This window comes from Ceratotherium simum, chromosome 27 (assembly GCF_057802395.1).
Source record: "Ceratotherium simum simum isolate JZ-2026a chromosome 27, ASM5780239v1, whole genome shotgun sequence".
Classification (NCBI taxonomy): Eukaryota; Metazoa; Chordata; class Mammalia; order Perissodactyla; family Rhinocerotidae; genus Ceratotherium; species Ceratotherium simum.
The window spans coordinates 5,426,492-5,439,456 of NC_141926.1; the positions used below are offsets into that span (position 1 = coordinate 5,426,492).

At 41.0% G+C, this 12,965-nt stretch overlaps 1 long non-coding RNA gene across 1 annotated transcript; it reads right to left on the reverse strand.

Annotated features, from left to right (window-relative positions):
- Positions 1-353: 353 nt before the first annotated feature.
- On the reverse strand, positions 354-5,949 carry LOC147913397 (uncharacterized). The gene is made up of 3 exons (XR_015548664.1): positions 5,873-5,949; positions 3,040-3,156; positions 354-1,561 (listed from the first exon to the last, which is right to left on the reverse strand). It is a non-coding gene; the product is annotated as an uncharacterized LOC147913397 (long non-coding RNA).
- Between the last annotated feature and the right edge of the window lie 7,016 nt (positions 5,950-12,965).

Here is a 12,965-nt window from a genome sequence, read left to right on the forward strand (position 1 = left end):
CAGGTGTGTCTTGGGAGAGGTAGATTCCAGTCAGACTCGGGCTGGCCTTGAGCCATGGGAAGTGTTTAGGCTGGGAGTGGTGCAATCCATAGAGAAGGTGGTTTCAATGTACAAGAGGCTGAGGGCTAGGAGCCAACGAAGGAAACCAACTCCAGAGTCCAGAGGACAGACTCCTCAGAACAATCCTAGAGAAGGTGGAGAGATCTGAGCTCCTTAGGAGGTAGAATCAAAAGGATTAAAGAGGGGCCAGCCAGGTGGCGCAAGTGGTTAAGTGTGCGTGTGTTATGAGAGGTTCGGGGGATTCACTTGGAGACATAAAAGAAACTTTCCACTCCAAATAAATGGACTGAAGGTATATTTTATTATATAGAGGATAGGAAAGGCGATAGTCTGCAAACAGATCCGGGTAGGTCAAATATTAAGAGGGAAAAACATCAGCTTGGCTGGAAAGGGAAAATATCCACATCGACCAAAGGGAAATGACACAAATCAACCAGAAAGAGAAACACCAGGTTGACCGAAAAGAGAACACCTCAGATCGGTTACTCACAACATCCACGTCCCACTGCCGGGGAGAGTCCCTTCAATTGACATGGCTGGGCGAGAATCCCATCATCAGAGGTCCTGGGCCGGGTGTCCCCTCCACACGTGAGACTCTCACCAGGCCTCAATCTCCAGCAGTTTAGATAAGCAGCTACAGAGTTTACAGAGCAAGCATTCAGTGTTCCCATGCACAAATGGTTATCAGTGGCATACGTTGCACTGAGCCTCCTGGCTATCGTTCCAGCCCGGGAGTTGTGTACGTGCATTGTTTTCCCTGGTTATCATTCCAGCCCAGCACAGACGGCCAGTCTGCCCCAGGCTGTGATGCCCAAAGGACCTTGAAATTCTTACAAATTGCAACTATCTCCATGGGAGAAAGGCTAGTTCCTGGGAAAAAGGCCAGTTCCCACCACACAGAAAGCAACTTTATATTTGTTTGTGTGCTGGTGGCTGTAGGTCAATGGAGCGGCCAAACATGGCTGCGCTTATGTCAAGACATTTTCGGCCGTGGCCGTCTCCGTTAACCATAAGACACCATATGCACAAACAATGAACTTTGTACACAAGTACTTAAGGCACATCCAAGAACCCAACATCCAATGACAATAATAATTACAAAACTATCTCGCAATAAAGGATGCAAACCCCAAGGCAACCAATCAAATAATCCCTTAGAATATGAAATATTATTAACTTGATGTTGAAAATCATGTGCAGCATCAAAGATAACATTAGATAAGGTCCTAACAAATTAGCTTGTAGAAGTCCAGACCAGCCCCCATCACGGACGGTAGCAGAAGGCAGGGTAATAGAGAAATTATCTTATACCGAGAAGTTGCTTGATGTTTCTGAGACCAAATTCTTGGCCATTCATAGTCTAGGTTATAGGCCCCACTGGTGTAGAGCAGTTGGTCCAGCAGTGCAGGGTCAAACGTTGTCCTACGGAGACATTAGTTGGGGTGTAGGTCTGCAGCAGACATGGAGTTGTAGCATAGCATAGCGAGCACAGCAGAAATATCTATTTATGTAAAGAAACAGAGTTTTTAGGAACATGAGATAATTGTTTACTTCCTGGATACATGACTGTGAGTGTTGCAGGGGGCCCTTGGGCTGCTACTTCTGCAGTGCGGGGGGCTGCATTGGGAGGGTGTGTCACCACACCTTTGCTCCAGGTTTCTATCCATTTGTAGACCCAAATTCTTGTATTTCTCTTTTACTTAGTTCAGTTGGAGGTTGTCCTTGTGACACACTTGGAGTCAGGGGAAGATGTACCAATAATTGTCCCACTCGTTCCCCGGACTCTATAGTTAATACTGTGTCACTACGATTATATAATATAAATTTTATTTCTCCTTGCTAATCTGAATCAATGACTCCTAGTACATCAATACCTTTTGCTGCTAGTCCAGAGCGACCTTTTTTTTTTATTTATTGATGTTTTAATAGTTTTTAACATTGTGAAATTTTGGGTTGTACATTTTTGTTTGTCCATCACCATATATATGACTCCCTTCACCCCTTGTGCCCACCCCACACCCCTTTTGCCCCTGGTAACCACAATACAGTTTTCTCTGTCCATGTGTTGGTTTATATTCCACATATGAGTGAGATCATACGGTGTTTGTCTTTCTCTTTCTGGCTTATTTCACTTAACATAATACCCTCCAGGCCCATCCATGTTGTTGCAAATGGGAGGATTTTGTCTTTTTTTTATGGCTGAGTAGTATTCCAGAGCATCCTTTTAATAAACCAAAAGTGTTTTTGGGAAATTGTACCCCTATCCCAGTAGGGACTATAGGTTGCTTCTTAGGGGGCAATTGAATAGAATAAACAGTGGATAAGTCCAATCCAGCCGCTTTGGCCGTGGCACGAAAAGGCGCTTTAGCAGATTGAGTCAATGGACAATAGGTTAAGGTGATAAGCTCATGGGTAGTGGCTGCCATTTCTGTAATCTTTGCTGGTAACAACCTTGACAGGAGAGTCTCATTAGGGCCCAGTGGCCTGTTATTTAACATATTTAGAGCAGTACTTGGATGGTTGTGCCACCCCTTTAATGAGCCATGACTGAATTTTCTCAATTGTTGTTTAAGCAATCCATGCATTTGTTCTATGAGGCCTGCAGCTTGGGGGTAATAAGGTATATGATAAATCCATTTTATATAATTTTTTTTTGTATAAATTTGAATCAACTTACCTGTAAAGTAGGAACCATTGTCACTCTGAATTTGCCTTGGTGTTTCACAGAATTTTAGGGCACTCTGTTGGGTGGCTGCTTTAGCCGGCATAGCTAATAAATAACTAGAATATGTATCAACAGCAGTGCAGGCATAAATATATCCACAAGAATTTGGCAATGGTCGAATAAAATCTATTTGTCAGGTATGGGCAGGAAATAATCCCTTTTGGATATGATTTAATTGTTGGCATGATTGACATTGTTGTACTACAGTGGCAATATCATCATGGGTGACAAGGATTCCCCTTTGTTGTGCCCACCTGTATGAAGTTTGTTTTCCCAAGTGTCCACTCTTCTCGTGGATCCATGTACTAAGCCTGGGTTGTGCACTGCACGAATTTGTGCCAGCTGATCAGCATAAGAATTATATTTTTGTTCTGTAGAAATTAAAGAACTGTGAGCATCAACAGGAAATACATTAACAATTGTGTTTTGGCACTATAATCATATGTCTTTTTATAATTTTTTTAAGTTAAAAAGAGACTTTAATTTTGGCAGAAGTTTATCAAAAATATCAAAAGATTTTAAAACACTTGGTCAAATAGGAAACAATATCTAATTATTTATTTAATCAAGTTGACAATAGAAACAGTCAAAGGCAAACAGAGTTAAAACAGTCAAAAAACAAAAACAAAAACCTTAATAGACCTCAGTCCTTTTGAACATAGTAAATTATTTTAACAAAACATAGATGTTCTGTTTTTTATATAGATCTTTTAAAAAAACACCTTTTAATCTCTATATAAAGAGAAGACCAAAAGTTCAAGAAAATTACCTTTATAAGAGAGAAAGCTAAATCCTAATTTTCCACCAGCTTACTTTAGCCAACTTGACCATGTACAAAACTCCTCAGGGTTTTACTTCCACAAACCTTCTGTCACTTACTTTTTACATCTAGAATTTGTTCCGTGTCTTTTTTTTTTTTTTTAGTACTTTAGGACAATTTTTTTTTTAACAAAACAAACAAAAATATCTCTATTCTCTATACCTTTTTTATAGACAACATACGGTTTGCTTTTTTTGTATACAGACTTTTTACAAATATGTACTTTCTCATAGAAAATTCCTCAACATGCACAGAACATGTTTATCAATAAACCTAAGCATCTTTTAGTTTCTCTGAGATAAGAAACCTAAGGCAGACAAATCTATGCTTAGTAACCAATTTTTAATGTTTTATCTCATGTGGAAATGACCCAGAGACTCAATAAATTTTTATTAACTTAATTTAGCAAAACTCTAAAGCTTCAAGTTATCGAAAAGATTTTGGGAGCTGCTTTTGAAATAACGTTGTCTTTTAGAAGTCTCTGTGTATTAATTAAAGATTGCATTTCATCGTGAGAGGTTTCGAATCCTCTCTGTTAAGGGTGACCCTTAAGGTGAATTCTCCTGAAAGAGAGGTTTTCCAGAATAGCCATCCCAATTTTAAATTACTTCAAAAGTTTACTTATTTTCACTTGCTTAATTTCAGATCAGGAATTTCGGGGGCATTGAAGCGGGAAGCTCAGCAAGAGAGGGGAGGGGAGCAGCAGACTCAGCTTCGGCTGTTGGCATGTTCAATTACTTTCTTTTAAAGAGGCGGTACAGTATTCCCGATTTCATTTAGAAACCTCAAAGATTAAAGTAGGCTTCCCACTAGTTGTTTAATGTTTTAGCTGGCTTTTTCCAAATGCATAGGCATATATATCAGTTTTGGTAAATTGAAATTGCCCCATTTTGGCCACTTTTTCTCTGGAGTCTATGGAATATGGTGGCCATGTGGTGTTACAAGAAAAACTATCTTCTTCTTGGACATGGGCTCCTAGCTGAAGTCAGCCCATTTAGCCAAGAGGTGGCCCAGAGGGCTTTTCTTGGAGACAGATGGAATTCCCCCCACCTTCAAAATTACAAACATACAGAACAGACAGTCAAACGGGATCCCAAACAGACCAGGTAGATGCATCTAACAGATTCCGGGTAAAAGTCCTACAACTATTCCCATTCCAGTAGAGATAGCCCTGCCTCTTAAAGAGATAGGACCTCAGATGGAGGAGAAGGGAGTTCTTGGTGTAAGCAAAAACGAACAAACAAACAAACAAATCATTCTAGAGCCTGTTTCCCTGTCATAAGAAAAATGTGCCCAGGGTCAGCGGTGCCAGGTCAGATGGAAAGCACTGGGAGCAGTCCCTAGGGAAAATCACCTAGGCAGCCCCTGGACTGTTTCCCAGCACATCCCACCTGGCCCAGGGCCACCGAGCCACGGACAAAGAGCCTCCCGGCTGGCTCACCAAATTATTATTGGATACATATTCAGGCTCTCTATTTGTCACTTAAGAGGGGCCAAATAAAACCAGAATGCCAGGCTCATGGCAAGGAAAAAGTTCCTATTTTGGGTGACATCAGCCGAGACTGTAAATTTGAAGCTTCTTTTTCCAAGAGTACCTTCTCCCTTGTATTTTATCCCTATCTTCTATAGCCCGACGATAAGCAGTCAATAAACACCAACCTCGCCATGCCAGAAAAGAAACATCATCTCTTTTTTTCCACTGTCTGCAAAGCTTTGGTCACATCCAATGATTCATATCTCACAGACAAACATCCCAAGATTCACATAATCCTGACCTACAAGCCCACTCCCCAGCCAGAACGCAAAAGGGAGAGTCCTCCCATCCTGGAATCTCTTCCACCTTGGCTTCAATTACCTTTTGTTTGAACAGGAAAGCCATCTCCTTAATCGAATCCTGCTCACAGTGCCAATTATGTTATGAGAGGTTTGGGGGATTCTCTTGGAGACGTAAAAGAAACTTTCCACTGCAAACAAATGGACTGAAGGTATATTTAATTATATAGAGGATAGTAAAGGTGATAGTCCGCAAACAGATCCAAATAGGTCAAATATTAAGAGGGAAAAACATCAGCTCGACTGGAAAGGGAAAACATCCACATCGACTGAGATAGCAGCAGATTTGAATAGATCATATAATGAGAGGGAAAAACATCAGATCAACTGGAAAAGGAAAACATCCACATTGACTGAAGGGAAATGACACAAATCAACCAGAAAGAGAAACACCAGGTTGACTGAAAAGAGAACACCTCAGATTGGTTACTCACAACATCCACGCCCCACTGCCGGGGAGAGTCCCTTCAATTGACACAGCTGGGCGGGAATCCCATCATCAGAGGTCCTGGGCCGGGTGTCCCCTCCACACGTGAGACTCTCACCAGGCCTCAGTTTCCAGCAGTTTATATAAGCAGTTACAGAGTCTACAGGGCAAGCATTCAATGTTCCTGTGCACAAATGGTTATCAGTGGCATACGTGCACTGAGCCTCCTGGCTATCGTCCCAGCCCAGCAGTTGTGTATGTGCATTGTTTTCCCTGGTTATCATCCCAGCCTGGCACAGAAAGCCAGTCTGCCCCTGGCTGTGACGCCCAAAGGACCTTGAAATTCTTACAAATTGCAACTATCTCCGTGGGAGAAAGGCTAGTTCCTGGGAAAAAGGCCAGTTCCCACCACACAGAAAGCAGCTTTATATTTCTTTGTGTGCTGGTGGCTGTAGGTTAATGGATTGGCCAAACATGGCTGTACTCATGTCAAGACAGCGTGCTCTGCTGCGTTGGCCTGGGGTTCACAGGTTCGGATCCCGGGCGCGCACTGGCGCACCGCTTTTCAAGCCATGCTGTGGCAGGCGTCCCATATAAAGTGGAGGAAGATGGGCACGGATGTTAGCCCAGGGCCAGTCTTCCTCAGCAAAAAAAGAGGAGGATTGGCAGATGTTAGCACAGGGCTGATCTCCTCACAAAGAAAAAAAAAAATAGTAAAACAAACAAACCTTAAAATGATATCTAAATATATATGATAAGAACTGAAGACCAGACTTCCAGTATGAACATGGGCATATACATCAGCAACTTCTCTTTTTTTCTCTTGGAAATCATAGAAGAGAAACAAGAAAAATGAAACAAAAAAACAAACCAGAAGCCATATATTTGGTATAATATGTATACCAAAGTCCCGAACCCTGCATTTTTAGTGAAATGAGGATAACTGCAGACTGCAAGAATGTGTAGAAGCTGCCAAGAGCAGCTGAGGTAGGGCAGAGGTCATGGGGAAGAAATGAAGAGACAAAGGATGGTAAGTGAGCATAGGGTCCAGCAGCATTCAATCTCAGAAGGCACCAGTAAACATTCATTTCCCCAAATGAGGGGCTCACCGTGAGGTGAAAAAGACTTATTTCTTTTCAGCAATGGGAATGGGAAAGGAGATTAACAGGGCTGGTGGCATTCCTCAGAGAAGCTGCCAAACTATGTATACACAAGTTCCAAATTTCCAGAAAACACCCTCTTATCTGGCAGCTGAGAAAGATGTAATATTAGACTTGTGAAACCTGGGAGGTTAGGTGAAACCTACGTTCTCCGTCCCACTGGAACCTCCTGCAAATAGCCGGTCCACAATTCCACAGTGAGTGAGTGAGTGATATAAAAAAAGAACTCGAGCAGAATTGATGAGCAGATGTTACAAGGAAAGAAATGTGGAAAAGAGCGGCAAAACTTAGCATCTAATGAAGAGCACTCACCAGAAAAAGGTCTTCAGAGAGCCGATGAAAAACATAAGCATGCATTTTATGTCAACTTAAAAAAACAACAACTTATTGAAACAATTCCTTCAATGAAGGGGGCCCATAAAGAAGAAATGCAAAAATTGGAGGTAGGTGGCAAAAGAACAGGAGGAGGTGAAATTTGAGCTGACCAAACTCAAGAAAGACATAAATGTACTAGAAGGAAACGTGTTTATGTTTCCTTATACACTTGGGGTTGGGAAGGCTTTTCCAACACTAAAATCTAGAAGACTTATTAGAAAACATTTAGTAAATTTGAATATGTGTGTATACACCTTTCTCAAAGGCAAAAAGAAACAAAAACAAAAAAAACAACACAAGCTAAGTCAAAAGACATGACAAACTGGAAAAAATATTTGCAACTGATAATCTCCCCTCTCCTTTTTTTTTTTTTTTTTTTTTGAGGAAGATCAGCCCTGAGATAGCATCCGATGTCAATCCTCCTCTTTTTGCTGAGGAAGATTGGCCCTGGGCTAGCATCTGTGCCCATCTTCCTCCACTTTATATGGGATGCTGCCACAGCACGGCTTGACAAGTGGTGTGTCTGTCCGTGCCCAGGATCTGAACCTGCGAATCCTGGGCCACCAAAGTGGAGCAGACGCACTTCATCACTACGCCACCGGGCCAGCCCCATCCCCCCTCCCTTTTTTTTTTTTAATTCAACCATCGCATATGGTGCCTCCTATGTGGCAGGCATTATACTGAGCACGTTTTGAAGATTAGCTCAGTTAATTTGTATACCAGCCCTGTGACACAGTATTATTATTAACTCAATTTCACAGCTGGGAAATTAAAGGAAGGGTTAAGTAATTTGCCAGGATCACACAGGTAGTATGAAGCCAATATATAAAGAGACCTTTATATGTAATGTCTGTAATATGTATACCAATATTTACATGAGACCCTTGTACATGACCAACAGCCCAACAGAAAAATGCGCAAAAGATTTGAAGAGTTCATAGAAAAAAAACTCCAGTTGGCTCTTAAATAAATGAAAAGATATCCAAAGTCATTCATAACAAAAGATATGCAAATTAGACCTACACTGAAGTATCATTTCCCACCTATCAGCTTGGCAAAAATCTAAAAGTATTTTTTTATGCCTCTGATTTTTTAATTGACATATAATTGACATATAATGTTATCTTAATTTCAGATGAACAACATAATGAGCTGATATTTGCATATATTGTGAAATGATCACCACAATAAAAGTTTAGTTAACATCTGTCAACATACATAGTTACAATTTTTTTTTCTTGTGGTGAGAAATTTTAAGATCTCCCTTAGTAGCTTTCTAATATGCAACACTATTGTTAGCTATAGTCGGCACCATGCTATGCATTACAAAACTTCTTGATGAGAGAGGAGGGAATCAGGCACATTCATGCATTACTTCTGGGAGTGTAAACTGGAATAGTTCTTATAAAAGACAATTTGACAGGGCTTGTGAGGATTATAAATGTAGGTGTCTTTTGACTCAACAATTCTCCTCCTGGAAACGAATCCTACAGGCGGACTTGCCCACATAATGATGTTTGTATAACGCTATTCATTGCAGCAACCTTTGTAGGAACAAAAGATCAGAAACAGCCCAGATGCTGTCACCGTGGCATAGGTTACACAAAGACTGGCACACACGTAGAGTGAATGTGATGCATTTTTGAAAAAGATATGGAGCAATCTTCAAGGTAAACTTTGCAAAAAAGGAAGAAAACAGAACGGTGTATACAGTTTGTTACCTTTTTATGTAAAAAAGAGGGAAAATAAAAATACATGCTGATCAAATGCCTAAAGACAAATTGGAAGGCTACATGGCAAACTCCTAACAGATTACCTGGGCAGAGGTGGGGGCAGCGGAGAAGGGGTTGAAATGAGGCAGACAAGGGGTCAGGAGTGGGAAGGAGACTTTTCACCATATATTGTTTTGATTCTTGAACCTTGTGAATGTATAACCTAGTCGAAAATTAAATGAAGAAAAGGTTTTAAACATAAATAAGGCATAAAAAGTAAAAACAGAAATAAAAGACATCAATATTAGAAAGAAGATACAGTTACCATCATTTGCAGGTGATATAATTTTCTTCTTGGAAAACCTCAGAAAATCAAAGCAAAACAAAAACTTGTTAGAAACAATGTTTACTAATGTTGTGGACTACAGGATGAAAATACAAACATAGGTACTCTCAGATCCATGAGCAATAACCAATTTTAAAACGTCATTAAAAAATCCCACTCATAATGACAACAGAAAATTCAAAAGCCTTGGGAATTGAGTTACCAAGAAATAGGCTTTCAATTCCTACATGAAATGAACTCTTCTGAGGGACATGATCGATGACTTAAAGATACAACTACATCATTCTTTTGAATTCGAAGGCTTCGTTTTGTAACAGTGTAAATCCTCCTGAATTTCATCTATAAATTTAGCATGATTTCCAAACAAATCTCAACAGGACAATTTTAGAAACATCATCCAATATTTCTAAAGGATATCTAGGAGAATAAATACATGATAATATTATGTGAGAGGACTAGCCGGGGGGGCAGGGATTGCCCTCCTATATATTCAAATCACATTGATAAGTGGCAATAACTGAGACAGTGGGCTCAAAGCAGATACACACATGGATCAGAAGAGTCCAGAAATGGCCCCTAGGAAATGTAGGAATTTAGAAAGAGCTCAGGTTGGCAATTACTCGACCAATAGGTTCAAGCCTCTTGGCTGATCATATAGCAAACATAGCATGAATACATTATTTAGAAACATGGAAGTACCAGGGCAAAGAGGACTGGGAGGGGGGCTGCCTCTCCACAGCAGGATCTAAAGGTGGGAAGCGGTGAGGCAGGTGACCACTGTTTTTTGTGATAAGCCTCTTGAGATTATTTGAATTTTTTAATAATGATGTCAATGTACTATTTTAATGAAAATAAAAATCATTTTAAAAATCCCTAAACCATCCCTTTCATCCATGATTCCTGCTTCTTGGGGTGACAGGTTAGTGTGAATTTCATATACTTGCTAGACTCTTATTTTTTGTACTCTCACATTCATATTAACATATTTCTCTTTAAAAATGGATGTAGTATTGGCATATTATTCAGCAAATTGCTTTTCTTGCTCTACACTGTTTCCTGGTTTGTCTATTTCTTTAGGATAGATTTCTAAAAGAAGGATTGATTTGGGGATGACTTGGATATTTTTAGGGCTCTCTGGAGTGATGGTTCCAATGTACACTTTCCATCAGCAAAGTAGGAGATTGCTCAGCATTTAGGCAGCTATTTGTCATTAAGAACTTTGTTCATTTGATTTTTAACTACAGTCATGCACCACATGACAACGTTTGGGTCAACGACAACCTGCACGTATGATGGTGGTCCCATAGGATTAGTACCACATGGCCTAGGTGTGTAGTAGGCTACACCATCTAGGTGTGTGTAAGTACACTCTATGATGTTCTCCCAATGACAAAATCACCTTTCTCAGAATGTATCCCCATTGTTAAGTGATGCATGACTGTACTTAAACCTGCTGCATACATTATTAATAAGATTGAACACTTTTCATGATTCTTGACCATTTGTAGTCCCACTTTCGTCAGCTTTTGTTCATGGCCTTTGCCTGTTTTTGTACTGGGCTCTCAAGTTCTTTTTCTTTGGTGTTTTCAGGGTACCTGGGATTTGTTTTAATGAAGTATGGTAAGACAGGCAGAAGCAGGGATGACTGTCATGAGGGAAGAAGTCTGTTACACTCACAGATCACTAGAAACAGCAGGCACGGCAGGCCATGCAGGGCCACATGGGGGAGCACCAGGGTCAGTCAGAAGGCAGAAGGAGGGGGAGGAGAAAATGAGCCTTTATTGTGGTTTTCCAGGAAGGAATGGGCGAGGCAGGGTAATCAGGCTTAGGTTGGGCTAGATTGAGTAATTTCAGCAGCTCCAGGGCACAGGGGCTGTCTGCAATCGTCTGGTACCTGACCTTGGGGTCACTGGGGCAGGTGGATAGTGGCCGAGAGTGTGGTGGACGGTGGCCCAGAGCGTGAGAGCCGATAAATGAGGCAGTTGAGGGTGGGCTCTGGATAAGTTGGTTTGCATTTGAAAGGCACATGCCCAGGTGTGTTTTCTCCCAGGTGAGCTGCTTGCTATCTCTAGGAATAGGCTAACCCTGGGAGTCCAATCTCTCCTGGGTCAGCCAGGTCCCAGATGTCAAAGCACCAGAAAACAGAAAATAAAAGACATAGTTAACACATTTGGCTTATTTGTACGAGATTTTTTTTTTTTTTGTGAGGAAGATCAGCCCTGTGCTAACATCTGCCAATCCTCCGTTTTTTTTTTTTTTTTTTGCTGAGGAAGACTGGCCCTGGGCTAACATCTGTGCCCATCTTCCTCCACTTTATATGGGAAGCTGCCACAGCATGGCTTGCCAAGTGGTGCATCGGTGTGCGCCTGGGATCCAAACCGGTGAACCCCGGGCCGCCGCAGCAGAGCGTGCGCACTTAACTGCTTGTGCCACCGGGCCAGCTCCACACATTTGGCTTATTTGTATGAGATTTTTATATGCGAAGGACAGAGGGCCTTTTGGTTTTGTTTCATGTTGTTTACCACGATGACACACTTAAGACCTCAGCCTGTGGAATCTCATCTTGTGGGGTGAGACCTTCCTTTCCCCTTACTCCTTGACTTGTTTGAATCTGTCCTCTCTGTGCCCCCTGCCTTCCACCCCAGAGTTTAAAAATATTTTTAGTAACAATGTGTACCGGATAGGGCTATTCTGAGGATGAAATGTCATAATGCATCTAGTATGCATGGCCAGAATTTGCTGCTTAATAAATGTTAGCTTTTGTCCTTACAGTTGTTACAAATATTTTCCCTTGTAACATTTTGATTTTAGCATACATCATGTTTAATTTTTAAAAATAATTTTTCTTTCAATTTCCAGTTTTTAACCTTATCAAGACAGTAGCAAAATGGTTGAGATCATAGGTCTCGTAATCAGACAAGCTGGCTTTTTGAATCTGGACTCTGCCACGGATGGGGAGACCCTGGAGATTTTACAGCCCCTCTCCGTGACTCAGTTTCCTTCCCTCTGCGAGAGCCAAGTAGACAGGCCAGGGGCTGGAGATGTGTATTTGGGGATTATTTCCAAGATTTCCTATGCATCTAGCTAGCATATTTTGCAGATTATATTTTGGAGAAGAATGGAGGAGTAGACATCCTTGGATAGTTGCTGGGATAAACTTTAGTTACACACACACTTGATAAAAGTTGCTTTTGAAAGCCACACAGAATGAAAAAAATAGAAGCGCAAACGTCAGACCACAAAGTTTTACAACAGCACCACCTAGTGACAAACGTGCTAAATCACATTTGCAATGCCAGCCACCACTTAGGGAAGGCAAAATAGGAAAAACCAGCATAGAAAACACAAGTGAAATGAAATCAAATTCTCTCCTTTGTTATTAGGAAGCAAATATCCAATTCTGTTTCTCCAGTAACTAGTTCTTCACCTCATAACAGTCTGAAATCCCTTTCCTTTTTTTTTTTTGGTCTGGGTATTGTCCAACAAGAAGTGTCTAGTCATCGAAAG